The sequence below is a fragment of the Vulpes lagopus genome, chromosome 11 (genome assembly GCF_018345385.1).
Source record: "Vulpes lagopus strain Blue_001 chromosome 11, ASM1834538v1, whole genome shotgun sequence".
Classification (NCBI taxonomy): domain Eukaryota; kingdom Metazoa; phylum Chordata; class Mammalia; order Carnivora; family Canidae; genus Vulpes; species Vulpes lagopus.
The window spans coordinates 81321138-81347629 of NC_054834.1; the positions used below are offsets into that span (position 1 = coordinate 81321138).

General features: G+C 36.3%; 1 non-coding gene across 1 annotated transcript; it reads left to right on the top strand.

Annotated features, from left to right (window-relative positions):
- The first annotated feature begins 21101 nt into the window (after positions 1-21101).
- On the top strand, positions 21102-21205 carry LOC121472460. Its single transcript, XR_005982926.1, has one exon. It is a non-coding gene; the product is annotated as a U6 spliceosomal RNA (small nuclear RNA).
- Positions 21206-26492: the final 5287 nt, after the last annotated feature.

Genomic DNA, 26492 nt, shown 5'->3' on the forward strand with positions numbered 1-26492 from the left:
ACTTATCCAATCTCTGCTCTCATCTTGACCAGATTTAAATTCAGTTAACTCTTCTTAAATACCTACTATTTTGAATATTGAACATTAGACCAGGAGCTTCATCAGTATTATTTCATGATTATTATAGGAGGGGTTAGGGTTCAGTTTGCAAAGAATTCCTTGCTCTGAGCCTCCGCCCACTTAGCTAGGGCCCTATGCCCTGTCTAGCCTCTGCCAGCCTTCTTTTCAAGAGGACGCATTTCTGTTGCCTAGACACTCCCATGTCCTAGTAAATTCCTCCTCAGTTCAATGACTGCCTGTCATTTGGACTAATCCTCTTGAACCTTATTCCCAGAAGAAGGGGCAGTGGGATCAATGTTCAAGAGTAGAATGAGAAGGGAGGAATAGATTTTAACTATTTCATAGTTAAATCAGACTAAATGGAGATAAGGAAATACAAATACTGGCTATCTGGGTAGGACTTGATAGTTTACACTACATTCCTTGTAAGTGATTAGTGTTACAGTAATTATCCCCATTTGAAAAACAATAATGACAAAAGAAAAAAATAGGCTCATGGAGGCTTAAATGGTTTAAGATTGTTTAGCTTATAAAGGCAGAAATTCTGAACCATTCTTAGCCCTTGCTATCCAATCTGAAGCCTTAAATCATAAATCCACTTTTTAGATAGATTATTTTAATTTTAGTTTGTATCTACATATTCTTGGTGGTGCTATCAGATCGTATTAGTTGTATTGCAAATTATAAAAATGATACCTAAAAAGGTAGTCTGGTTATGTTTCTCAGTGTCTACTGCTTGCAGAATACATCAGATGCAAAAATACTCCTATTGGCTTTTTATTTTCAGAGTATGTGAATCTCAAATAGGCTGCATTTGCATTCTGGAGAAAATTTTGAGAGTCAAGTTCTATTGCATTTAACAAAGCTGATCTTGTGCTCTCTTCTTCATCACTACAGAGGGCAGCAACAGACAGCAGAGCTCCTTAGCATCACAGAGGAAATGTTAAAAGTTCCTAGTAAACAAGAGGGTTAAAGACAAAGTCACGCTTTAATCACTCCAAATTTTCTTTTGCCTTTATGCTGCTTAAAATTAATCACATCTATAAACTTTCATATAAGTTAGCAGGCAAATGAATATGGAAAATATCAGGAAAGACTAGATTTTTTAAAAAAGTTGAATCTAAGACATTTTGTAATTATGCCAAAACCTGCATTAAACAATAAACCTAGACTGTGTGCCATGTAATATTTCGACAAGTGAAATTTAGTCTGTTTTTTATCTGGTTGTTTTTCTTACTCTTTGTTATTGTTTTCCTTAAATTTCTGTTTTCGCAAGTGAAAGTACTTGGTATAAAACACTTATTATAAGCATCATTATTAGACGTACCCAAATTTGTTTCCAGTAGCTAAGAACTTTAGAGGCCATGGTTTTATGATAGAAAGATTTACCTGCAGACTGCCTTGAGAACAGAAACTATTGTGGTTAGCAGTTTGCAAGGAGGAGGACTGCACTTGCTTCTTAGCTTGGTTGCAAAACCCTAAGACTGATTGTACATGCAAAGGAGGGCAGCAAAGGTCTTATGATCAAAAGGGAAGAAATGACTGACAACACGAGCTAGTTCAAAGGAACTAATGGAATAATTAGTCCCAAAAAGACCAAAAAGACTGAAGAATTCATGATGTCATAAAAAGCAGAGCTACTTAAATTGGATTAGAAAATAAAAATGACATGAACATTGTAAATATTCACAGATCACATCATTGACGTGTAATGTGCCGTTAAATGATGTCAAATTAAAGGGGAAATTACATGTGTTAGAACTAGGACGAATAAAAAGAAGACATTTAAAGATACATGGTCCTTCAAGTGAAAATCCCTAACATATATTACATAGATGATCATCACCCAGACAGTGAGACTGAGTGAATGAAATGTACAATAAAATATGGGGGGGTGGGGAGGTACTGGCTAAAAACAACTCGTTTTCATATATCATAAATGGTAGTGAACTTTAAATTTCAGAGGAGCTATTTGGGGAATTTGTTTTATACCAAGCAAACCCAAACACGGTTACAGTAAATAACTGATAGTGCCATTAAACTCTTAAAATCTATCCCAGCATCAGCCCTAAGTATTGAATTAGTATGTAAATTTATCAGAAAAGGGAAGATTCTCTAGGTCTGTTTTAATTTGCACATGTTCAGTTTTCTCTTGGTAATTGTATATGTTGTTTGAATCATTTCAGTGATTTTGGACTTGTTTTGAAAGTTACATGTGACAGGAAGAGAAACAACAAAAACATTGCATGAGGCAAGGGTAGCACCTGCCCTCTTCCTGGGTCTCCCTACAGCTCTTGCTGATAATCATTTATATTATTAACACTTAACTAACCTGAATTTAACATGTAATTCAAATACTTCCCAAGCATATACAGATACTTGAACAACTTCAGGGCAGTGTACAAATGTTGCAAAGTACCATTTCCATTCCAGATACCTCTCATTTCTGACGAATACTTTAGGAAGTATTAAAGAAAAAGCCACCTCATAACTGACTTACTCTTTCCATTCATCTATTTTTACTATCAGGAAGTTCAGCTTTACCTGAGTCTTCTGTCCTATTAACAAGATGGCAAGTCCTCTTTCTTACACTGAGACATATTATTATTATTATTATTAACATTTAGCATATTTTACTGTATAAGACCCTAGTACCCCAAACTGACACACGAAGCAAAGTCCCCATAATCAGCAGATATTATACTCCTTCAAAATGATCACATATATTAACACTCAAAATGTACTCCCAGTATGCAATAGGACTTTTCCTCAGTCTCAGAAGTTCCATAGGTTCATTATGGTACCTCTGAAAAGGCAAATGAATTAAGAAAAAAAAACTGTAACCCAGTTTTCAATGAAATATTCACAAGACTGTTTTATCAATAGACATAATCTCCAGGTTTAAATGAGTTTATTTAGGCATTTCACAAAGCACGTGGAACCTGGCTTCTTACATTCCCCACAAAGGAAGAGCAAACGTACGCAAAATATGATTTGGCAAGCAGTAGTTTGGGAAATGGTGGCGAGTGTTTCTCCCCCTTTCTTGTGCAGTTCTAGTGAAATCTGTAAATCAAGATGCTCATTTGTAACACGCAGAGTAAAATAGTGTGGAGCAGTGAGTTTGAGGGTTTCTATTGGGGCACAAGCTAATTAATTAATAGACAGAAAAATAGCATGCTTAAATGCTTCAATATTGCAAATCAGTACATGAAATGCTCAGTTCCTTTGTAACCTAGACCAAAGGGTATGGATTGCTTCCTCCTTCAGGCTTCAGCTACATGGAATAGTAGAGAAAAAAGAAAATAGATTATTTTTTTTTTCTTGTAGGAAAAAGAAAGGAAACTGACAGTAAACCAGGCTTTGCACTAGTCACTTTAGATATGTAACTATCTTAATTCTCATATTCCTGAAGAAATGAGATCGGAGAAATTAAGTAAAATAATCCAACTCCGCCATACAAGCTAACTATACAATTGAGACTTCAAGCTCATTTTACCTGACTTCAAAGTTGATGGCCTTATCAAAATTGTTCTTGATAATCATTATGCATGAGAATGAGTTTTACAAAAAGACAAAATAATTGGTCTGATTTGGGAATAAAGTTTTGGCTCTGTCCCCAGAAACTCCTACTTGACGATAATCCAGCAGTGCCCATAGCTGAGTGTGAAACCTGAAAGCTACATAACTTAGTTTGTATCTTTACCATCAACTGGCTCTTTGATCTTGAGCGAGTCACATATACTCCCTGTGCCACCTTATCTCATTTGTAAAAGTAGAATAATGATATGAACAATACTGTGTAGGGTTGTTCTCAGAATTATAGAGATTATTTATACAAAGAATTTAGAGCAGTCCTTCGCACACAATAAGTGTATGTTAGGCCATTTTAAGTAATATCAATCCACAATTGGAAGAATTAATTAAAATTTCATTTTACATCTCAAGAATGTAAGAGAAAGTTGCAACTGCTATGTGGGATTTAAGAATTTTAATTTTGGAGTAGATATATTCAAAAAGACCATGGATGAGAAAAATGAATAAACATAGAGAAAGAAGAAAATGTGAGAGAATGTAAATCAAATGAATGATTGCAATTTCTATAACACGTTGTTTAGAATTAATCAGACATTTAAACATGCATTAAATTCCCAGTACTCTAAAGAAGAGAAAATTTCAGATTCAGTTCGTATTTCTGAAACACAAAATAAATCACCTTCCTAATATTATTTTTCTAGGATCAGTTTAAGCTTTCTGGGTACACTGGTTTGATTTTTTTTTTTTAAACAGAAGCATAAAAGACGGAGTTCTCCATTTACTCCCCTTCCTTGCTAGGGACAGAAAAAGAAAGAAAGGAGAGAAAATTCACTCCAGTAATGGTTAATTTCTTCAAAGCATTCAGAATGTTTTAGATAATCAGTGAAGACTATAGCAGTGTGGAAGCTTATGAAGGATTAATAAATCTGTTCTGAAAATTCTTACCGCAAATGTGGCAGGTAGGAAGGGTACATATGGCCTAAGGTAAAACCCTTGACAAGACAGAGGGTATCTGGATTCTGAATTGGCCCTGGCTATGACAAGGGATTGTAAATTTCCTTTTGCAGTCTATAATCTTGTCAGAAACTACTGCAATTCTCTCTGTTGCAATTTTCATTAATATTTAGACTAACTTTAATGTAGAAAATGGACTGAATATTGGGTATGAACTATTTTATTGACTCAACCAATAGATAGCTTTGTGGATTAGCCAGCATTTCTAAGCCAGTTACAATGATTTCAAAGCTAATATTACACAAAGAATTTTTATATACGAACTGCTTTTTTTTAAATTTTTACTATTGAAGTATAATTGACATTATACATACTTTTACTTATATTCTCTGAGGTTATTTTCTAAGTTACATTAAATCTCAAAGAAAAGCAGTTCTATAGGATATTGGAATGTCCCCATATTTGATCATGTATATCAATAACTAATGGATCTACATGGTAGTCAATAAAGAAAGCAATCTATGAAGAATAACATTATCATATTGTTTAAGTAAATTAACCTTTCCAAGACATGGTATGAAGAGTATAACTTAATGAAGAATATTTTCCTTTTTTTAAGAATATTTTCTTTTTAATTCATATAGGTATTCACGATAAAAGATATGGTCATAAACATACGGACTTATTCTACAACACTGAAGAAAAGCTGATAAGGCCACGCAATCAACCATAAAGAGTAAGGTTCCAAACATTTCTGGAAAAATGCAATGAGGGAAAAAAATACCCACTTGTATTCTAAAGCATTCCAATCACACCTCGAGGAGAAAATTACTCATTGCAGATTAACATGCAATCTATTTTATCACAATATCAAGAATACAAATTCCAAAAAATAAAAATATTTAAGTATTTCTCTTAAGGTCTTCTTAAATCTTATTCCTGATCCTTTGCCTTCATGTTATCCTCATGACACTGCATCTTCAGAAATGCTTGTATAGATTCATCTAAATTGATAGTGCAGAGTTCAATCAAAACAAAATAGTTTCATATAAATACATACCAAAAAAATAAGTCACGCAATAGATCTTTATTTGTAATCGTACATATCATCATTTGAGCCATATGAGTTCTTTCTAAATATATGCACAGTTCTCTGAGTCAAAATAATGTGTACTTTTCATTGATGAAAGGAATTCAATAATATTAGAAATTATTATTTTTTAAAGTGTATAGTGTGCGGTCTTTGAAAGCAAAGAAGTATGTGCTAGTTTTGACAAGCAGTCCTACTGAAGGAGTAGGCTTTCTTCTGATAAATTAGCACCAGAGCTACAGAGAAGAAAGTTTCAGTTTATGATAAGGAAAATTTTCACAAACATGGCACAGGATAGCTTCTGAAACATTTATCCTGACACAGTGTTTAAAACTTTATTGGAAGGAGAAACATTCATAAATGGAAGAATCGATTAGAAAATGTAACCCCACTCTAATAGTTAGGGTATATTACAGGTATAAATGGAAAATAATCCTACTAAACCATAGTCAGACTTTCACTACTTCTCAGGATTCTTTTCACCTTTTTTTTCTTTTTTTGTGGTGGAGGGGGGTGGGAATGTTATTATTTTTTCCCAATTGTAACTCTGTGAAACAATCTCCACCTTGGTCAAGGGAGTAACCAGTAACCGACTTACTTTGTGCAAATTGCCTTGTCTATTATTTCATGAGAAAATGGGGTTTATCTGCTGTGAGACCCTCTTCCATTTCACCACTAGCTCTTTTTTTGTTTGTTTGTTTTGCCTTTACTCTCTTTCTTTATTTAAGAAAGTGATGCTTCTTTTATTTGAATTTCATCACCCTTTATTTCCCACCAGTCTTTAACCCTGGGCATGATTCCTTGCCCTAGAAGATGCTTTCCTTTTCTTTTTCAAGATGTAACCTTATCTTTGGTTTTGCTTTTATTGTCAAACATTTATGATTGCTTGTCTCTCACTGTCTACCGATTTTTATACTCCTGAAATGTGGGTTTATTCTCATCACTGGCCAAAACTGTTCTCATGAGCTTAGCAAACCATCTATAAGCATACGTTTCAAAGTAAAATAGAATCTCACTTTATTATTTACAATTTTCCTCAAACATGCTGTCTTCCTGATTTCCTAATTTTGTGGTAGCAACCACTATCCTCCCAATCTAGGGATGGTTTTGGATGCATCATTTTTCCCTATGCCTTCTTCCTTGACCAGTCCCATGACCAACCTATGACCCAGATCAGTAGTAGAATCCCCTTTTTCGTTGTAGAATGTGGTTATTGTCCTGAGGAAATCAGAGAAAACCTGGGAAAGAAACTTCAAGAAGTACACCCAGGTCGCCAAGGAATGAAACGTACAATTGCCAAGAGACCTTGAGATTTAACTGAAATGAGGAGGAACCGCAGACTAAGGATGGAATTCTTCCTGTTTCAAGGAAAGCTTGCCTTACTAGATTCAGAGGATATATTGATCGTTTAAAGCCTGACATGTTTTGCTCTGCACAGTGAAGGCTTTCTAGGAAAAATGAGTAGACACTAAAGTAATGAACTTATATGCACCTTTCTCAGGGTGAACTCCATTTTAAAACATGGCCCTTATTTATGGTGTTGATTCTAGCCTCCAAACCTCTCTCTGTAGGAGGGCTACCTACTACATTGCATACCTTTTATCTTAAAGCAAAACATGTGAAACCAAATGTGAATTTTCAACTTTATTGGAAGTTGATGATATGAAGACTAAGCTAATCAACCAGGTTGTATAATATCAGAAAGTTTGGTTAAGACAATGGAATTTGTTTGTTTGTTTGTTTATTTAACTCCATTTTGGATTTTTAGAAAAATAGTCAAGAAAAATAGAAAGTGGGCTAGAAAAATAGTCAATTAAATTTCTAGGATGTAGTCAGAATCATCCTAGTTATATAAAATATAGCTAAAACAATCTTCTAAACATCTAAATATTTTCAGCATTAGAGACTTTAGTTCATTTATCCCATCTTTAGTCAGGTCATCTATCTATCTTGTTTGCTGACATAATTATTCAATTTCAGCCTTCATTAGAATTTAGACTTAAAGTCAAAGTCCACTTGGCATTACAGCATTTAGGAATGAGACATAAATTGACATTGTTGGCAATGTATATATTTTTCTTTTATCTCTCTCTTTTTTTTCAATTTTACATTAGTTCCTTGGTTATATCCTCTCAGGATCATACTCTTACAGACTACTCAAAGAAGGGACATCGAGTTGAGTAATACAAAATAATAAGCAGCAAAAACATAATATCTCCCAATACGTTTGTTCTAGAGTCACTGCTTTATCTAATTCCATGATTAGGATGTGTCTCACAAATTTTCTGAGTGATTAATAAAAAGACATTGCTTTAAATTCTAAATACACATGAAAATGTATTTAGAGTAAATATCATTATTTTAAATATTTTTAAAACTTGGTGCATTTTACTGATTTTAGAATCTAAGTGAAGAACTTATTTGCAAAAGAAATGAGCAAACAAAAAAATAAAGTTTTTTAAGATATAAACTTGGATAGAATTAATTTCATTTGCCATGGTTTTTCTCATTGATATAAAGAAAACTGATAGTAGTTGATACTTGTCATCTGGTGTGTTAGTTTTATGAAGGAGGAGCCAAAGAGTCAAGTCTTATAAATCTACCTACTTCCTACTCAAAAAAGTTTTGTTTATAGTATAAAGCAGAGAAAAGGCTGGACGATAACCCAGATATTTAATTTGTTCTGTAACAAATTTGCATAATTTGGGAATGGAAAAGTTGATTTTCTTAGCTGCAAAAATTGCCTAATTTTCTCACTTATGATCTCTACTTCATATTATAGTCTTCTAAAATGGAAATAAAGAATGCACTAGAAATTCTTAAACATAAGTATAGCCAGCAAATAATACCATTTCAGAAGTTAGGGTAACTCTTAGCTTATCCCAAGAAGTAGACTTTGCCTCAGAGGCAAAGTCCTCTATTTCTCTTTATTCTCCCACTCTTACAAAACTGCTAGGGTTATCTTCCAGAAAGAGAAAGAAAAAATAGGGAGGAAAAGGAAAAAAGGTAAATGGAAAAAGAAGTGTAGACATTTGTAGTCATTCTTCTGGTAAGTCTTACAGGAGACTCAAGCTCTGTTCCTAGTTTGTTTCATCAGCTGTCACAAGGTTCCACCTTCCCATGATTAGCCATCTTTCCAGAAGATACTTGCCCTCTCACACCCTAAAATATTTTCTTTTCCTATGCTCTCCATTCATCCCACAATGGCTCCTCCTCCACCCACTTACCTCTTACTTAATTAAAAACTTGATCAAATGTGATTTCTTCCATGAAGCTCTCCCTAGTAGTTCCGTAAAGTTGGTTGTCCCTTCCAATGTCTTATCGCAACAAAATGGTAAGCTCTTTCAGAGAAGAGGTCATATCATAGTTGATAATAAATACTTGCTGAATTTCATTGAACTTAACTTCATCCTGATCTAAAATAAACCTTTCTCCATCAAGCACTTTTTGTTTTGTCTTGTTTTAAGATTGTATTTATTTACTCATAAGAGACACAGAGAGTGAGGCAGAGACACAGGCAGAGGGAGAAGCAGGCTCCCCACAGGACTGATGGGGATCTGATGCAGGACTCCGTCCCAGGACCCCGGGATCGTGACCTGAGCCAAAGGCAGACGCTCAACTGCTGAGCTACCCAGGTGTCCCCATCAAGCACTTTCTGATTCTCTATTGAATATGGCTTTTTTCCTTAAGTGCTAAGGTTTTTATTCTTTTATGTCACTAACTTTATTCTTGTATTAAAATTAATACATAAAAATACTACTCCCCATATACATCATGAAACTTGATGCCAAAAAGATTGTGTTTTCTGACATACTCTAGAATAGGTTATATCATAGTTGCTAAAGTATTTATTACATGAATTTCATATTTTTCAGATATCTATCATATTTCAGATATCTATCATATTTTTCAGATATGTATCAACATTAAAAACTCTGCCTTCAAATCCATCAAGTTTGCAACATTATATGATGTTCATAGTATCCTAAACATCAAACATATAACAAGAGTTTTAGAGTAGGTATGTTTAGATATGACTATAAAAATTAATTTTGTTTTATACGTTTTCTGTTATTTTTAAACATGAATTTTTGAATTATGTATTACTTCATAATTAAAGATATAAAAATTTTGAAAGTAAGATCCATAGTCTGTAGATAGAATTGCTATTGGGTCTTTGAATCTCATAAAACCTTTTCCCTAAACTTAGCATATTAATGATATAATTGTATTTTTTAAAAACGACTAATTTATGATTAAGAAAGACAAATTTTACCCACCTGTGAGTAATCTAAATGGTCTTCCCCTCTCAATATAATGTTATTCTCATTATTAAAGAATTAAATCTTTTTTGGGTACTTTTAAGGTGAAAAAAAAAAATGAACCAATTCTGTTTTACCCAACAGAGAAATAGTACAATATGTTATTGTAATCTGACTTGTATCCTCCTTGTAAAGCACTAGAAATTATTATTTTAAATTGTTAGATTAGATTTTCTGCAGCTTAGTATATCGTAATGTAATTTCTAAATGCAAATGAGCTACTGTACAGCTTTTCCATAGAGTTGTTCATGAAAGCCAAGCATTTTACATATTACAGTGAAGTGCATGTTATTAAGAAGCAAATTATAATGAAGCTTAATTTAGTATGAAGACAAGGTACTGTAGCTTTATAATGGAGGACAGTACAGTAGGGTATGTATACAGCAAATACGTCCCCTGCTGAAAAATTTAACTGTCAAGAGCACATACACCAGGAGTGATAGTACTGCACTTTCCAAGATTTCCATTTGTTCCCATTACTTCCTGGCGGAATTACACTTGAAAGTTATCTTAGTTTCCAAATACTGACCAATGTTCTTTTTGCCGAATAAAACCTGAGATCCATCCGGTAATACTCCAAGGAGATCTGAAGGAGTTAAATGCTGCCTTTCTGCTTTCAGGGTAAAAAGTCCCTATTTCATTCATCTGTGATGAGTATTAATTGCTGATTAGTTTTTTACACGTAAATATCTTGTCTTTCCACAGTACTTTAAGTAGATGAGAATAGCAGCCATAGCTTGCACTGCTTTTTTCCTGGCCTGGAGCAGATTTGGAGTCAACCCAAATCTGTCTATACCTTGCTGTACAAAATAAGAAACTAATTTAATCTTGCAGATAATTTTTTTCTCTAAAAAATAGCTTGTACCAAATGCTCTCTAAATTCTCCTAAAAATAAAAAGATTCTATGAAACATGACCTAATAACTTCTCAGGGAAACAACTGTGAACTGATTAAATTGAGTAACAAAACTGTTAGGAGCCAAGGGTCTATGGAGGAAAAGTATATAAATATACAAACAACAGAATCATGAACTATGTCACTCTTTAAGATCATAGTATTCCGTGGACTCTCCAAATCACTCTTGCAATTGGTGAGGATAAACCATGTTAACTGCAATTCAATCACATTGAAGCATCTGGCCTGGTCTAACACATCCCATCTTTATACAGATTGTGGAGAGACCGTCTTTGGGAGAAGAGGAACATACACCATAGTAATTAGTACTACAAATAGCAAAATGGCCTACATATTATAAAACAAAACTCCTCAAAGATATGTTTCTTACTGTTTCTAATCATAGTGTTCATTAAATAAAGCACTGTTAAAAAAAAGAAAAAAGAAAAAAAAAGCAGAGACGTCAATGGGTTTGTTGCATGCAGAAGAAACCAGCTCAAAAGCAATTCATTATTAATGCCTGAATATTCTTGCTAAACAGTTCTGATTATTTCACAAGAAAGAGGTCAAGGTAGTGGAGAAAGGGATTTAATCAAATAAACTCTCAATCTCTCTCCAAATAGCATTTTCATCCAGCTGCATGTAAATTCATCAGATGACTAGCCTCCAAAAGCACAGGCAAGGTTAATCTGCTATGACTGTTAAAACTTCTATGATATGCCTATTGAATAAAGATTTAAAATGGGATGAACCATGCAAGTTACCCCAAATAAGGCTTTTTTTTTTGCTCATAAAATAAATGAAATTTTCACTGTTAAAAACAAGCAACGAATTAGTCATATTTCTTTTATCTAAATTGGGATTTATTATTTATTTCTTAAAAAGGGTCTCTGTGATGTTGTGTAGCTTTCATTTATTGGGATTTTTAGGACTTCCCACCCTCGGGTCCTAGGAATTCAAAATGTTTCTGCTCTGGTTGGAATTAGCTTAAAAACTTTAAGACCTCAGAAATCATATAAAAGAAAAGGTTATAAGTTTTATGATAGTTTTGAAATCATGCTGATTTACTTTTACTTATATGCAAGATCATAAAATTCATCACATTTTAATCCAAAGGCAATATTGCTGGCAAAAATTACCAAGTATCTTGGTGATTTATTACTTAAAAGATAAATGTAATTTCAATTTCCAATCCTCAAAATGTAAAAATGGATTGCGATAACGTCGGTAAAAAGGCATACCAGTGTGTATTTTTACAGAGAAGGAAAATACATATACAATTACTGCACATGCATTATTTTACTGACATATTATTGTCTGCTTCGTTCTCTATGAAACTTTATAATTGTGTACAAATACATCATAGAAGTTAAAAGCACACTTTCAAATATGGCCAGGCGTTCAATGCCTTCTACTCTGAGAAGGAAGAACTCTGAATTCATTTAAATATATATATATAATATATATATATTATATATATTTTATATATACAATTCTGCTCTATAGATGTTTCTAGAATCCAAAAATAAATAAATAAAAGCATAAAAAATCTCTGGCAAAAATACACAATTCACCTTTGGTAACAAATAATCTAAACGGAATTTTCCAGGGAAGTCGATGTCATAATTACGAACCTATGTAAAGATTTTTAAAACATCTATGATCTCTTGACTATTTGAATGCTCATTTTGTGCGTTTTTAAATTTATAATGTCAAAATCCACATGACAACATACTACACTGTGATGTTTAATTCAGCCTATTGCTATTTCAAAAATCCTCATAATACCTTTCTTCCTTGCTAAATTTATACAGTTTCTTTTGCCTTGCATATTTCATTTCTCTATTAAAGAAATCGTGCAGCTGTTAATAAATCTTCTTTAAAAAATTAAAGTGTTTTTCTGCTGGCATTCTTTGCCCTCTTGACTCTCAGCACCTTTCTTGAATCATAGACACCATTTTACATGAGGACAATTTCTAAAAAGCAAAATATAACTGTCTAATTAAGGGCTGTGTGATTGGCTAGTTCGCGGTCCCTGTGACAGTTGTGACAAATACACATATTGGCACAGCCCTAACCTCACTTCACAGTTTGCAACACAAAGATGGTATTTTCAGAAATGTGAAGAACACTCTGATACAAAGCTTCACCTTGTCTAGTGCTATTCCATTTAATTTTTTATTAACTGCCTGAACATATGCCATTCTAGAAGAGGGTAATAGTTACAAAATGTCAGCAGAAACATTTAAACTGCTAAAATGTAAATGATTTTATAAATTCGTAATGAAAGGTAATTGTCATGTGGGCAAAGTAACAGAAAAACAGATATGCGTAAATGCAAAACTGGTAAAAAATACATCTTATTGGTTGGAGGTAGGAAAACCTGAGTATATTTTAATGAGTTCTGTAAGTAGTATTTAAATAAAATTAGATTCATAAGCAGAAAATGTGAATTGTATGATATTTTATTTTCTAACATTAGGAAAGTCCATGATAATGACAGGAACTCATGGAACTTTAATGTGCTGAACTCAATAAGCAGTAGGATATCGGGATGCTCCACGTCGTTCGAAAAACAAATAAATCAAAGTAGGATAATATAAAGAAAGAGCGTCTTCCTATCCGGATGCCTAAGGCCTTCAAAGCACGGAATTCAGGCCCGCTTGGCAGGCCCCGTTGCTTGGCAGGTGATGAGCGCCCCCGGCCCGCCTGCCCTCGGCCCCCAGCGCCAGCCGCCGCGGGCCTCGGCCCAGGTGGGCGTCCCACGTCCCGAGCCCGCGTCCCGAGCCCGCTTCCCGCCCACCCGGCATCCCAAGCCCGCATCCCAACATCCTGAGCCGACATCCTGACATCCCGAGCCCGCTTCCTGAGCCCGCATCCTGAGCCCGCATCCCAGCATCCTAAGCCTGCATCCCGAGCCCGAATCCCAGCATCCTAAGCCTGTGTCCCGAGCCCGAATCCCAGCATCCTAAGCCCGCATCCCGAGCCCTCATCCCAGCATCCTAAACCTGCATCCCGAGCCCGCATCCCGAGCCCGAATCCCAGCATCCTAAGCCTGCATCCCGAGCCCGAATCCCAGCATCCTAAGCCTGTGTCCCGAGCCCGAATCCCAGCATCCTAAGCCCGCATCCCGAGCCCGCCTCCCGGCCTCCCGAGCCGCAGGGCCGCCCGCCGTTCACACCCGGTGGCCGCAGCATCACGTGGCGGCGGCCAGGCCCCCGCTGTCCCCGCTGGCGGTCGGGCTGGCCACGGAGTGAGGCCCGGGGCGGGGTGGGGGGCGCCGCCCCGGGCCCGGAGGGGAGCGCGCCTGCAGGCGGCGGGTGGCGGGTGGCGGGTGGCAGGCGGCTCGGCGCCCTCGCGCCCCCGGGGTCGCCAGTGGCCCGCGCTCAGGCCCCGCCCGGGTCGCACGGATCCAGGCGGATCCCTCTTCCTCCGGGCGACCGACGCCCCACGTCTACCGTATTTTGAAGGCGAAAGTTCCGAGAGATTTGGGGGGTTTTGGCAGTTTGATAAATCAGACTCCAAAAGTCTCTTTCCTGGGCCCTCGTTTTCCCTGTAAAAATTAATTGCATCACAGGTCTGATCTGGGCAAGAAGCACACTTACAAGGTACTGGCAGATGAATCTCGAAGGTCCTTTGTTTGAGACAAAATGTTAAAAGACTAACGTGGTAAATAGAAGAATTTTACCATCTGTGGGCACAACATTTTAAGGCATAATATGTTTTGTAATCTAGCCTAACGTAATTTTATTGGCTATTCTGTGCAGTTCTTACATCAGACACTCTCAGAGGCCCTGGGATCATTTTATATTCACTGGAAGACAGAAAGAAATCCAAAACCTAGTTAAATAAATTGTTCATTTATTCCTTCCCTTTTATGCACCAAGATCTACATGTGGTCATTAATTATAAAGAGACTATTATAGCACCATATTTTCATTCAATACGATGTCCTGGTATATATCAAAGAAGTCCCATAATTAAAACAGAAGGGCCACAATGACAATTAAAATTACAATCTATATGGGGAAAGAAAGTACAGTTCTGCAATTTTTCACCCTGTCACTGTCAACTGCGCGGAATATTCTGGTCACGTCTCTTGTAAAGCAGCCTAAATTCTTCTTCACCAATGCAACCTCAAAAGCATTATCAGCACCTAAGCAAAAGCCTATGCAAGTATAATTTAATACGAAGCCACAGTTTGCAAGTAATAGCGTATAAAGTGATATTTAAGTGGTGTTTTAAGCACACTTCTGATGGCTACAGCCGCTTTTCCCTGGTAAATGCGTTTTCCTTTGAGTAGTGATTACGAGTCCTGGGTGAAGAGGTCCTGTGTGCAGGTCTGCCTGTAAGCCTTACTTCCAGCTGCCAATCTTTACTTCACAGTGAAGAAAAAGCCACATAGCACCTTGTTCTTACTCTTGTATGCTGTCATCCCCGGAGCCTGATAACACAAAATCATTTCCACATAACACTTCCCTGCTTCTGCCTCTTAAACCTTGAGACCTACACATTGTGCGTGCACTTGCACCCTTGGCAACCGGCTCCCCGGAAGGCCCTTCCTTTGAACCGCCCGAGTCTTCCAGCGGACTCTTTCTAACACTTATCTTGGTAAATATCTGCATTAATGGAGTACAAAGCTTTTTGGTAGCAATATGTATTTGCTACAATTTATTGTCTATAAAAGTCACGAGCAGTGAATTATTACTCTTCAAATTGTGTTTTTCTTTATAATAACTTTAAACCGAGCACTCATATATGAAGCATGCAATGGAGATTGAGAAGGTTTTGTATAATAAAACTGTGACATGGTCATTTTTCCCAGTTTTGCATTACAGAGACACACTCATGCATGGTGCTTTTTAAATTCTTATTATGTGTGAGGTCAGGGGGTCGAATGTCAGAAAGTACTGTTAATTTCACGGGGTTAGGGGAAAGTAAATTCACAGGGAATACAGATCACTTAGCACAGAAAACCAACTCCTCTGAAGTTTGGTTTTACATTTGTTAACCATATCCTTCAGCTGACGAACCATTGAGACCACGGTGACATTCCGGTCCCAGATATAATGGCTTGACATGCTGCAGTGAGAGCGCGGCTCTGACGCCCTGCTCCCCGTGCCAGCCTCACACTTCCTCGGAATCAATGAAGCACTAAAACTCCACACAACTGGAACTGAACAAAGCATGTTGCCATTTGGGCTGTGATGTTTAAATTATAGAGAAAGCAGTCAGGATGTCTTAAAGTTCAATCTGACAAGAAATGTAAAATATATTTCTGTCTTCATTCTCTGGGAAGGTAGCATCTTACCCTGCACAGTATCACTACCCAGAGTCCTTTGAAAGTGGTTCATAATAGAACATCAGAGACAAAATTCTTGCATTTCAGGGCTCTTTCCCTGATCACAATGACACGGCAGCGTGGGGCAGAGTTTCGGGGGGAGGGTGTGAATAATTGCCTGGATGAGACTGTTTTATTCAGTTGGCAGTGTAGGGATATAGTTCCTGTATTTTACCCTTTGTGCTGAAAGAAAGAAAAAAAAAATAAGAGCACGCAGGCAGATCCACGGGGCCCAGGTCGTGTCCCCGGCCGCCACCAACGACGAGATGAAACAATGGCCCCTCGCCTGCTTGTGGCCGAGGAGCAATAATCAAAATGTGTTTTAACGTGCGGATTGTGAGCGTGCTGTTGAACTCTGGTAAAACCTGCAATTCTCTTTTAAAGAAATAATCCGACGGCTGGTGGAGACAGATGCTAATAGATTTGGTTGGTACTTTCATTTTTATTATTTTTTTTAACAAGATTTTTCAGATTCAAAACTCAGACTGGGCTCAGCTGCCCCCGTATAATTAAATTTTAATGACATAGGCTGAGTGTTTGTGTTTTGGCAGCATGCTTAATACTGTTAGCATTTAAACGGTTACAACTAGACTTTGAGGGGGGCAGTCCCGTTGCAAGCCATAGGTGACGTCCCTCCGAAGGCGCTCGGCTTCACTGGGATGCTGTGGGACTCAGGACAGCTAGCCACAGGTCATCCAGTTGCAGTCACTGTTAAACGAATAAATTAGATTACAGTCCTACATACTTGAAATTCCACAGTAGCCCGAGGGCCAATGCTTTTCCATTTTAATGCCTTTTCCCCAGAAGTAACAGTTCTATATGTTTTGTATGCCAAATGGTCTATTGGTAAATAAAAGCAGTATGTGGTGCTGCTCATAAAATCACCCTTTCTCCTCAAATGGCAAGAACAATCCAGAATACATATTTTAATCAGGTATTTTTTTTCCCTTTGGAAGATTTATTATTAACTTTGCGGTGGTGTACTTCACTGGCTTCCTTTTGTAATTAAAAACTTTTCCCCCTCAAATCCCCTCTCCAGCAAGCCGCCTGTTGCCTGAAGTTTTAATCCTTCATTACTAGTTAAAACAAAATCACCAATTAGGCACATGAACACGTCTGTATTAATCTCATTAAGGTGATGGCACCAAATAAATTGGAACTATTTTTGTGCTTTTACTGTGTTCCTATGGCTTTATCAGGCCCTGTGGTCATATACAAAGACCTCGAAGCTTAGTCATTTAGAGTCATTCGGTTGTGGACTGAATGTGGCATTACCATCTATGGCTGAAAATTGCTTTCAGCTTTTAAACTGCACTGACTAGTCTGTAGTTAATCTTAGATCATTCACTCGCAAAATTAAATGAGCCAGAACGATGGTCTTTTTTTTTTTTTATAAAATAATACATCACAAAACACTTATTTGCCCTGCCCAAAAGAGAGATCAAATTCATTTAAAATCCCATAAACCAGAGTTGTGAATTTTTAATTTTATTTAGTAGCAGAGAAATAGAGGGTAAGCTATCTTTCTACAGCACATCATTGCTATAAATTTACATATGGAACATGGTTTGATGCTTAACCAACCTTTAATCTACCTTTGATGTATACTTCTACTTCAGTGAGGTCATGTGACACCCTTATTAATGCAAATGTAAAAAAAGAGTGTTTTGGATCTCTGATGTAATTAGCCATAAACCATGTTAAAAAAAAAAAAAAGGAGTGCCTACTTGAGTTACTAGAGTTGCATATAAAGTTCACAGTTACCATCACAGAAGAATAACCTCAGGAAACTAAGTTTAAAATTTTTACTTCACTCATTCCTATATTTTCTGCCCAAGTGACTGTTAAGGACCGTTTTACTATACCAGTGATAGTCAACTAAGTGTTGATTGCTAAATCATTCATTTCATTGGAGTAAAACATTTTAATTTTCATAGGATTTTAACCTGTTTCCTGTAAAAGTAAAATCACATTGGGAGAAAAATGCTAATTGAGGCAGAGGAAATGTGACTTCTTTTCCTTATTAGTGGATGTTATAATCGTTTCAAACATAACCATCTTTTAAATGAAAGCAGTGGATGTTTTTGCCTGCTGTGGCTCCCCTCCCCTCCCATTGCCGTCCCGCACAATGTGGACCAAATGTATATGTTTTGATTTTGGCAGCCACTAATTTTAGGCTCTAAAAAACTTGTGCCATGTCACAAGAGGGGAGGTCACTTCATCATGCCAGATGGAGGCAAAAAATTCAGATATTTTGAGGGGCTGACCCAGTGTAATTCCCTGGTGGATGACAGGACATTAAGGTTAGATATTGGAAAATAAGGTCCATGCTACTCTGTCAGTGGGGCTCGCGCAAGCTGCCTGTTTGACAGAGAAGGTGGTGTGTGGTCTGGACCTCAAGAAAAAGGAAGTCAGCCACCCAGATCAAAAATTACTCTGTCGGCCATCCAAAAATGATTCTGACATCAGCTTAGAGAGGCAGAAAAAAAAAATGGTGAAAAAAATGAAAATTGTACTTTATTCCGGGATAGTCTAGGGAAATTCAGGGACCCGTGATTGCCAAAGCCACATTAGCAACATCTCTTTATTTTTGCTACATGTTGCAAATGTACCTGACCCAAGTTATGTGATTCCAAAGTTAACCATTCATCTCATTCTAAAAATAGAGTGTCATAAGTATATTACGGGAAAATAAAATGCACTCTCTTTGGACATTCTTTTTCATTTAAACAAAAACAAAAGTCACTGAAATTGATAGAAGCCACTCATTAGTTATATAATTATTTTGCCCACTATGGACGTGTCCTTCTCTTTCATTTGTAATCATTTAGAAAAATAATGATTTTGTGGCCAACACATCATACTCATTTCATTGAGATTGTCCCGTCGGTCTTAAAAACTTTCTTGAGACTCCTTGACCTGATTCTAAATGTAACTACATTCCTTAAATCTTATCATATTGCCACAGTAAGGGATACTCTGCTTATATTTTTCAACAAATTTTAATGATTTAAAGGAACCTGAATCTACCCAAGTTTTGTCTCTTTTCTAAGAAGACGGAGGAAGTAAAAGGTACGTATATGTTTTTAAAGATCTTCCAGATATAAGGTGACCATTTAAATACTTCACACTATTAGTTTTTCCATCTCAAGAAAAATATCTGCATATTGTTGTTTATTCTGTAAAATATTCCTTTTTTTTAATAGCCTGAACCAAATAATTTCTCATTTTTACAGGCTTCACTTCACTTTTCTCACAGTGAATAAATTGCAACTTATTTCCATGAAATTCACAGATGACACAGATCTTTATTTTGCATAAAGGCATAAAGAAGTGTCTAATATCTTCAATATTCATCTGCTAAGTGGACATTTGCATTGGGTTAGAACGGAAAAAGAGCCCCAACCCTCCCGCAGTGACAGCTGTACAAAGGGATGACATCTGACAGCTGTGACAGTGCTGAAGGGAAACTCAGATGACTCGCAGCATCCATGATCCAATTACAGCACACATCCCTCTGACAGACCCAGCAGCTTGACTCCAGCGTTTGGAAGGACAGTATTGATCTCTTGTCAGAAACCAGTTGCCTGCCTGCAATTGTGCGTTGCTGAACTTTGAAAAGCTATAGTACCCTCTTAAATGATAGGGGCAGTCAGGTTATAGTATTCAGGTACAAAGAGAGGTGCAAAGGGTATCTGCTAAATGCTCTAAACTTGAACAAATCATAACAATATGACAGTCCAATCATACTCAAGGAGCCCAGCTGATCTAGCTGGCTACTGTCTGTGCTAATGGAAAGACAGCTCTTTGTGTTTAGTGGGATGATCTTACTTGATGAAAAGGCCACTGCAATTAGTGCATGCTGGTTGGCTGTGCTGGGTGACAGCAGCACGGATGGTGTAATGGCAGCTGCCAATAACCCTAACTTCAAGAAAACAGACAATTAGGCCTTTGGTCCTAACACTGTTAGTCCCTCTACTCCAGACCTCTGCTCGGCTTTTACTGTAAATCTCACAAGGGCAATGTGGTACAACCTCACCAAACACAACAACTTGGTCAAGAGGTCAATTACCTGTCTCCTCTTGCTTTCTGTTCCTGACTTCCTCAGACAGACACACATACACACACACACACACACACACACACACACACACACACACAGAGAGAGAGAGAGAGAGAGAAAGAGAAGGAAAGAGAGAGACACCCATGCACAAAATTAACGGACATAAATATTCCTTGTGACTCTAATTTAAAGGAAGCTAATGTGTGAACATCAATATTTTAAGATGCAAAAATTTAAAATACACTTTTAAAAACAGGGTGGTAAGAGCAAGATGCTAAACTTTATAATGCAGGTAACAGATATCTAATGGCAACCGATCTAATATTTTAAGACACATGTAACACTCCATATTAAAAAACTATCAAAACCCTAGAATAATTAGAAGTTCTCTCCAGTTTAACTCTATTATTTTAGGATTTGATAAAGATGGATGAAATATGCTAAAACTGGGATCCCTGGGTGGCGCAGCGGTTTGGCGCCTGCCTTTGACTCAGGGCGCGATCCTGGAGACCCGGGATCGAATCCCACGTCAGGCTCCCGGTGCATGGAGCCTGTTTCTCACTCTGCCTGTGTCTCTGCCTCTCTCTCTCTCTCTGTGACTGTCATAAATAAATAAAAAATTATTAAAAAAAAAAAAAAGAAATATGCTAAAACTTAGAGCATACACAACAGTGATAATGCAAGTCATTTCAAGGCTTTTCCTCAGTGCAACTCCGATAGATACAACGCTTAGCTGGGAGTACAACAAGTTAAATTAAGTACTGGAACACACATACAAATACTGACATACATACACAGATTGTACCAGAATAGATAACTCTGTGATCAGGAAAATTCAGTCCAGTGCCCGCTTCAGCAGCACAGATGCTAAAATTAGAACAATACAGAGATTAGCATGGCCCTTGTGCAGGGATGACACACAAAATCAAGAAGCAGGCTATATTTTTAAACAAATATTCTTTTTTATTGGAGTAATCCTGACACACAATGTTCCATTAGGTTCAAGTGTACAACACAGGGATTTGACAAGTCTATGCATTATGCGATGGTCGCTACAAGCGTAGCTACCTTCTGTCACCATACAACACTAATACGACACCATTGACTATATGCCCAATGCTGTGCCTTTCATCCCCATGACTTATTCATTCCATAACTGAAAGCCTGTACCTTCCACTCTAAATACTCTTTATGGACCTCAAATTTAGAACTCTTCTTAACTTTAAAAGTTTTTCTATACTTGTTGAATAGGTAATAAGCATTACTAACTCTAGGTAGGCAGGTGGTGAAAACCAAAGCTATAGAATGGGTATAATGCAAAACGGCAGACTGACGTTTTATAAACCATAGACGTAAGTTTCAGATAGTCAAATGTTGAAGAACAGTTTGGTATATTTAAAAGATAAAATATGAGAACTAAGGCTTCAGAAATGAGCAGAGAGCTAGCAATCAAAATCATGAAAAAATAAACTTTGAGAGAGCTGTAGAGCCGAGGAAAACTGAGATGTAATAGTATCTAAGATAGAAGAAAATACATAACCAACGTACTTCAGAAATACAAATCCTTAATACACATGCACAGAAACTCATGTTCACTCATATGTAAATAAAGGCTATTCAAAACACCTGAGTCACCCAAATATATAAGTTGGGTAATACAAAATTAATGAGAGCATGGAGACACAGACATTCTCATCTTCTTTAGGGGAGTATAAATTGTGACAGTCTTTCTCGAGGTTAATTTAGAAAAATTTATCCGAAGTCAATAGAGAAAAAAAAAGTTACTCAAAGATTTCGATGCAAGAACATTCACTGCAGTATTGTTTATAATGAAAAAAATGAAAATAAGCGGAATATATATCTGGTGGGAGGGGATTAAGTGACTTTCTCATGCCACATGCATAAAATAGGATAACCAATAAAAGGAATGAGTGGGTTTATGTAAGCTGATATGAAATGTTCTCCAAGACATAAATATAGAATTAATTTATTTGTATGCAAGTGTACATAAAACAAGAACATATATAGGGATATTTAGATATTTATGCATATATATCTCCATATGCATGCTTTATGTATATTAACATTTCTAGAACTACAATCAAGAAACTAGTAATAGTGGTCATCTATTGTGAATTGTAGATGGTAAGATATGCTTTTAATTTGTAATACCTTACACTACATGCATATGTATTATTTTGATCATTTTTAAAACTAGTTAATTAAATGTTTTTGTGTTAATGATCTCTTAACTAATATAAAACTAGCCTAAACATAGAACCTAAAGAATTGTACTCTTCATTCCTTTGGCAAACTTTTTGTTGTTGTTGTTATCTATTGTAGATGTTAGATTTATGTTCATCTGGGAACATGTAATTAGTAATTTGCCTGACCACAAGAATCTCATGGTCTACTTGGGGAGATTTAAAATAAAAGGGTGCTATGAAGAATGCTGCACATCATAGCAGACATAAGGCACAGGATGTCAAGGAACTATGCCTAGAAGACCCTTGATTTAAGTCTCAGATGGCAGATGGGGTCAGCCACGTGAGGGCATGCATAGGCCCCAGGATTTAAAGCACAGAAAACAACATGGACAAAGGAAAAAGGGAGCATGCAGGTACTTTGATGTGACTCATCCTCAGAAAACAGATAAGTGGTGAAAGATGAATCTGGAGAGGAAAGTAAATATTTCAAAGGGAAAGATGATGTGTAATAACCAAAAAGACCTGCAAAAGTTCCAAATTATTTCATTCATTGAGATAGTATAATGATGTAGTTTTCAAATATGTTGAAAACTAAGAATCATCTGGGTTCCATATTAAAAAAGGCAGATTCACAAAGTCCAACACAAATTCATCAAAACTGATAATCTGCATGCATAACATGTATTCTTGGTGATTGTTATTATCTGACAACTTCAGAAAACATCCGTAGAAGGTTAAAATATCCATTAGGCCGTTTATCTTTAGCCAAAACTTGACCCACCAGAGAAAAAACGACCAGCCCAAGTGAAAAACTCCATCTTTGAATTTATTTCCACAGTGGCAAATATTAAGTAAAATATATAACACAAAATCTTAATTCCACCAAGCTCTTATTATGAGATGATTGTTTACTTTCTTGATAAATAAGTTTAAAAAGTGTATTTCCTTGAAAGCACCTCATAGAATGAAGAAAGTCCATAACCTTTATTCATCTGAGTTTTTAGGACAATTTATTGCTAATCCAAATTATAAAGTAGTATGAACTTATGAACATTTTATTTTTTTCTTATGAACACTTTAAACTAAATGATTCTACTATGAAATTGAAAATATAGATATTATAAAATTCATTTGAATAGTTCACATTTTTAACTATTTTCAATCTTACTCTAGTTCCTTAAATTTTTGAATTGTTTTATGACTTTAAAATACATTTCATTCATATTAATTTTACCTTCTCCCCTAAACAGGTGAATCACTTTGCCAGTAACAAATTACTGTACCTCAATAGTTACTCTTTTCTAGAAGTCTGGAAATACAAATCTCTTACAGGCCAAGCCACAGCAAAGAAAAAGAAAATGTATTTCTAGCTTCATTTCAGCCCTCAAGATGGTGTGCTTGTTGGTTTGAGTATTAGGCTTCTGTGGTCTAATTGTAAGAATTGATCTCTTTGTGGCTCATTTAACATTGTTCTGCTCCATTTCGAAAGACTATACCCTTAAACCTGTCCATCTCTCACATACCTGCCATTGGTCAGAAGGAAAATGAGAGAAGAGTGCAGATGATTTCATAGAAAAATACACAACCAATAAATTCAATTCAGTTCAATTCAGTTGAACAAAAATTTAAAGAATTCTATACCAAGGATACAAAACTATGAACCATGAACTGGAGCTCAAAGATGTTATGGTTAATAAACACATATAAATATGTAAAAAGAAATAATACAGTTTAGTGTGGTAAACATGATAACAGAAATATATACAAGGCACAGGAGACAGGATTATCGGGTGAGAAAATAAGGAAGAAGAATGTATTTATGAATTTAAGATAATTCTAAATGATAAGTAAGCATTCATAAAATTTATATGGTTTCGAGAAAGGTTAATTCTGAGCAGAAAGAATAGCCTGCCCAAAAGTACATGAAAGTGCACATGTCCAAAAACGAGTATTTAGTATTGATGGAATGTACATTTTGAGGAGGAGAAGGAAAGCCACTCAATCTTACTGAGGCATTTTTTCAATTTTTGAGGTATCTCATTCTGCTATATTCATGCTCCCAGTGAAAATTTCCTCCAAATGCCCATGTACTCATGTAATCGCAGGTCCTAGAGAAAAAAATGTGCAGAGGGACCATGCTGAGTAAAATTGCATTATTTATAACTAAGATTCTCAGATAAATTGTGTTACATTAAAAATATCCTAATTTCAGACTTATTATAAAAGGAATCCTGATGCAATCCTAATCTTCAATTATAAACTTTTTCCAATAAAATAACAGTGTAGAGAATCACAAAATCTGGAGAAAATCTAACAATGTATTTTTCACTAGGACTTTGAACAGCTTGTGTAATCTATCCACCCTATGATTTTTTCCCCTATACCACACCTTGGTTCTTGCCCGGATTTTATATCATATCAGCCCTTGAAACAGAGACAATGGTGCATATGAATTAACAAAGTCCAGGTAAAAGCTCTCATCAATCACTTAGCATTCTGGAAACACCATCTCTTGACACTGTCACCATAATATTGTGTTTATAACAGTACACATCTAACTTGGGAAACTCTTAAAGTTAAAACAGGTCAATAATTTCTCCCAGGTTTTGGTTCTTTTCTTAATCTAATTGGCATTGTAGGATCATAGGTCTACTATGGCATCCTATACACTTTACACGTCACCACATCGACCACATAGGCAATGCTTGGTCACAGTTTTGGTGGAATGGCATTCAATTCCTCCTGAACCAACGGCAGACATCCCAACAAACCTCTGTTGCCTACAGTTTCTCTATATTCAATGGGAGATTTTCACAAAATCATTTCTCATCCCTATTCCTACTTTTAATAGTATGCATGTCTACCTTGTCCTCATGTTAGGGTACAGCCACAGGTTTCTGTATGAGTCTACAAAACTGCTACATGAGTAATAAACTTTGTATTTTCATCTGGACTCATTGTCTCACAGATTTATGAAAGTGAGGCAAGTAAATCTAGCATCTGTCATCACAGTGTAGCTTATGGGCTGCTTGGTCACTCTACAGACTTAGTTACTCCTAAGGTCCATGGAAAACATTGCTTCCCCTTGAAGGAGAACTTATGTTGGGAAACACCACTAACAGTAACTTCCAAGTCCTATCTGTAAAATATCACTATACGGTTAGCATAGAAACATTCTATCCTGTAGTATGTTAAATCTCACTTACCATACTAACATCTATTGGACACTTACATATGCATGTTCTAAGGGATTTATACACACAATCTATTTTAATCCTCACACTAACTCCTTTCTTAGTTCAAATCTATAAATGAAGAAATTGGGGTTTAGAGAATTTAAGTAACTTCCCCATAGTACAGAGCTAGATGAGCCATAGCCAAAGTTGGAATATACAGTCTAATTCAAATGTCCTTATTTTTAGCTATAAGGTGATTCAACCTTGCCACTCACAGTGATCACACCAAGTCTGATTTGTGTACACAGCAATCTGTCTTACTGTGGCTTTTTACGGCAAACAAAACTGATCAGCTTATGTGATCAAATGTGATTCCCTCATTTCCTCAGAAGATCAATTTCTCTAGCAACAGTCACTTAACCAATAAGTCATTTCTAAGTCATGTGATTATCTTCTACATGATAATTAAACATTTTAACACACATCTACTCTTGGTTTCAGCTCAGATTCAGCTCAGATCTCAGGGTCATGATCTCAGGGTCCTAAGATCAAGCCCCCTGTTGGGCTCTAAACAGCACAGTGTCTACTCGATATTCTCTCTTCCTCTCCCTGTCTGACTTAGCAACTGACTCGAGCTTTTTCTGTCTCTCTCTCTTTCTCTAATATAAGTAAATAAACCTTTTTTTCCCTTTTTAACATTTAAATTAAATTAATTAACATATAACATTATTGGTTTCAGAGGTAGAGGCCAGTGATTCATCAGTGTTATATAATACCCAGTGCTCATTACATCATGTGCCCTCCTTAATGCCCATCACCCAGTTATCCCATCCTCCCACCCCTATCCTCCA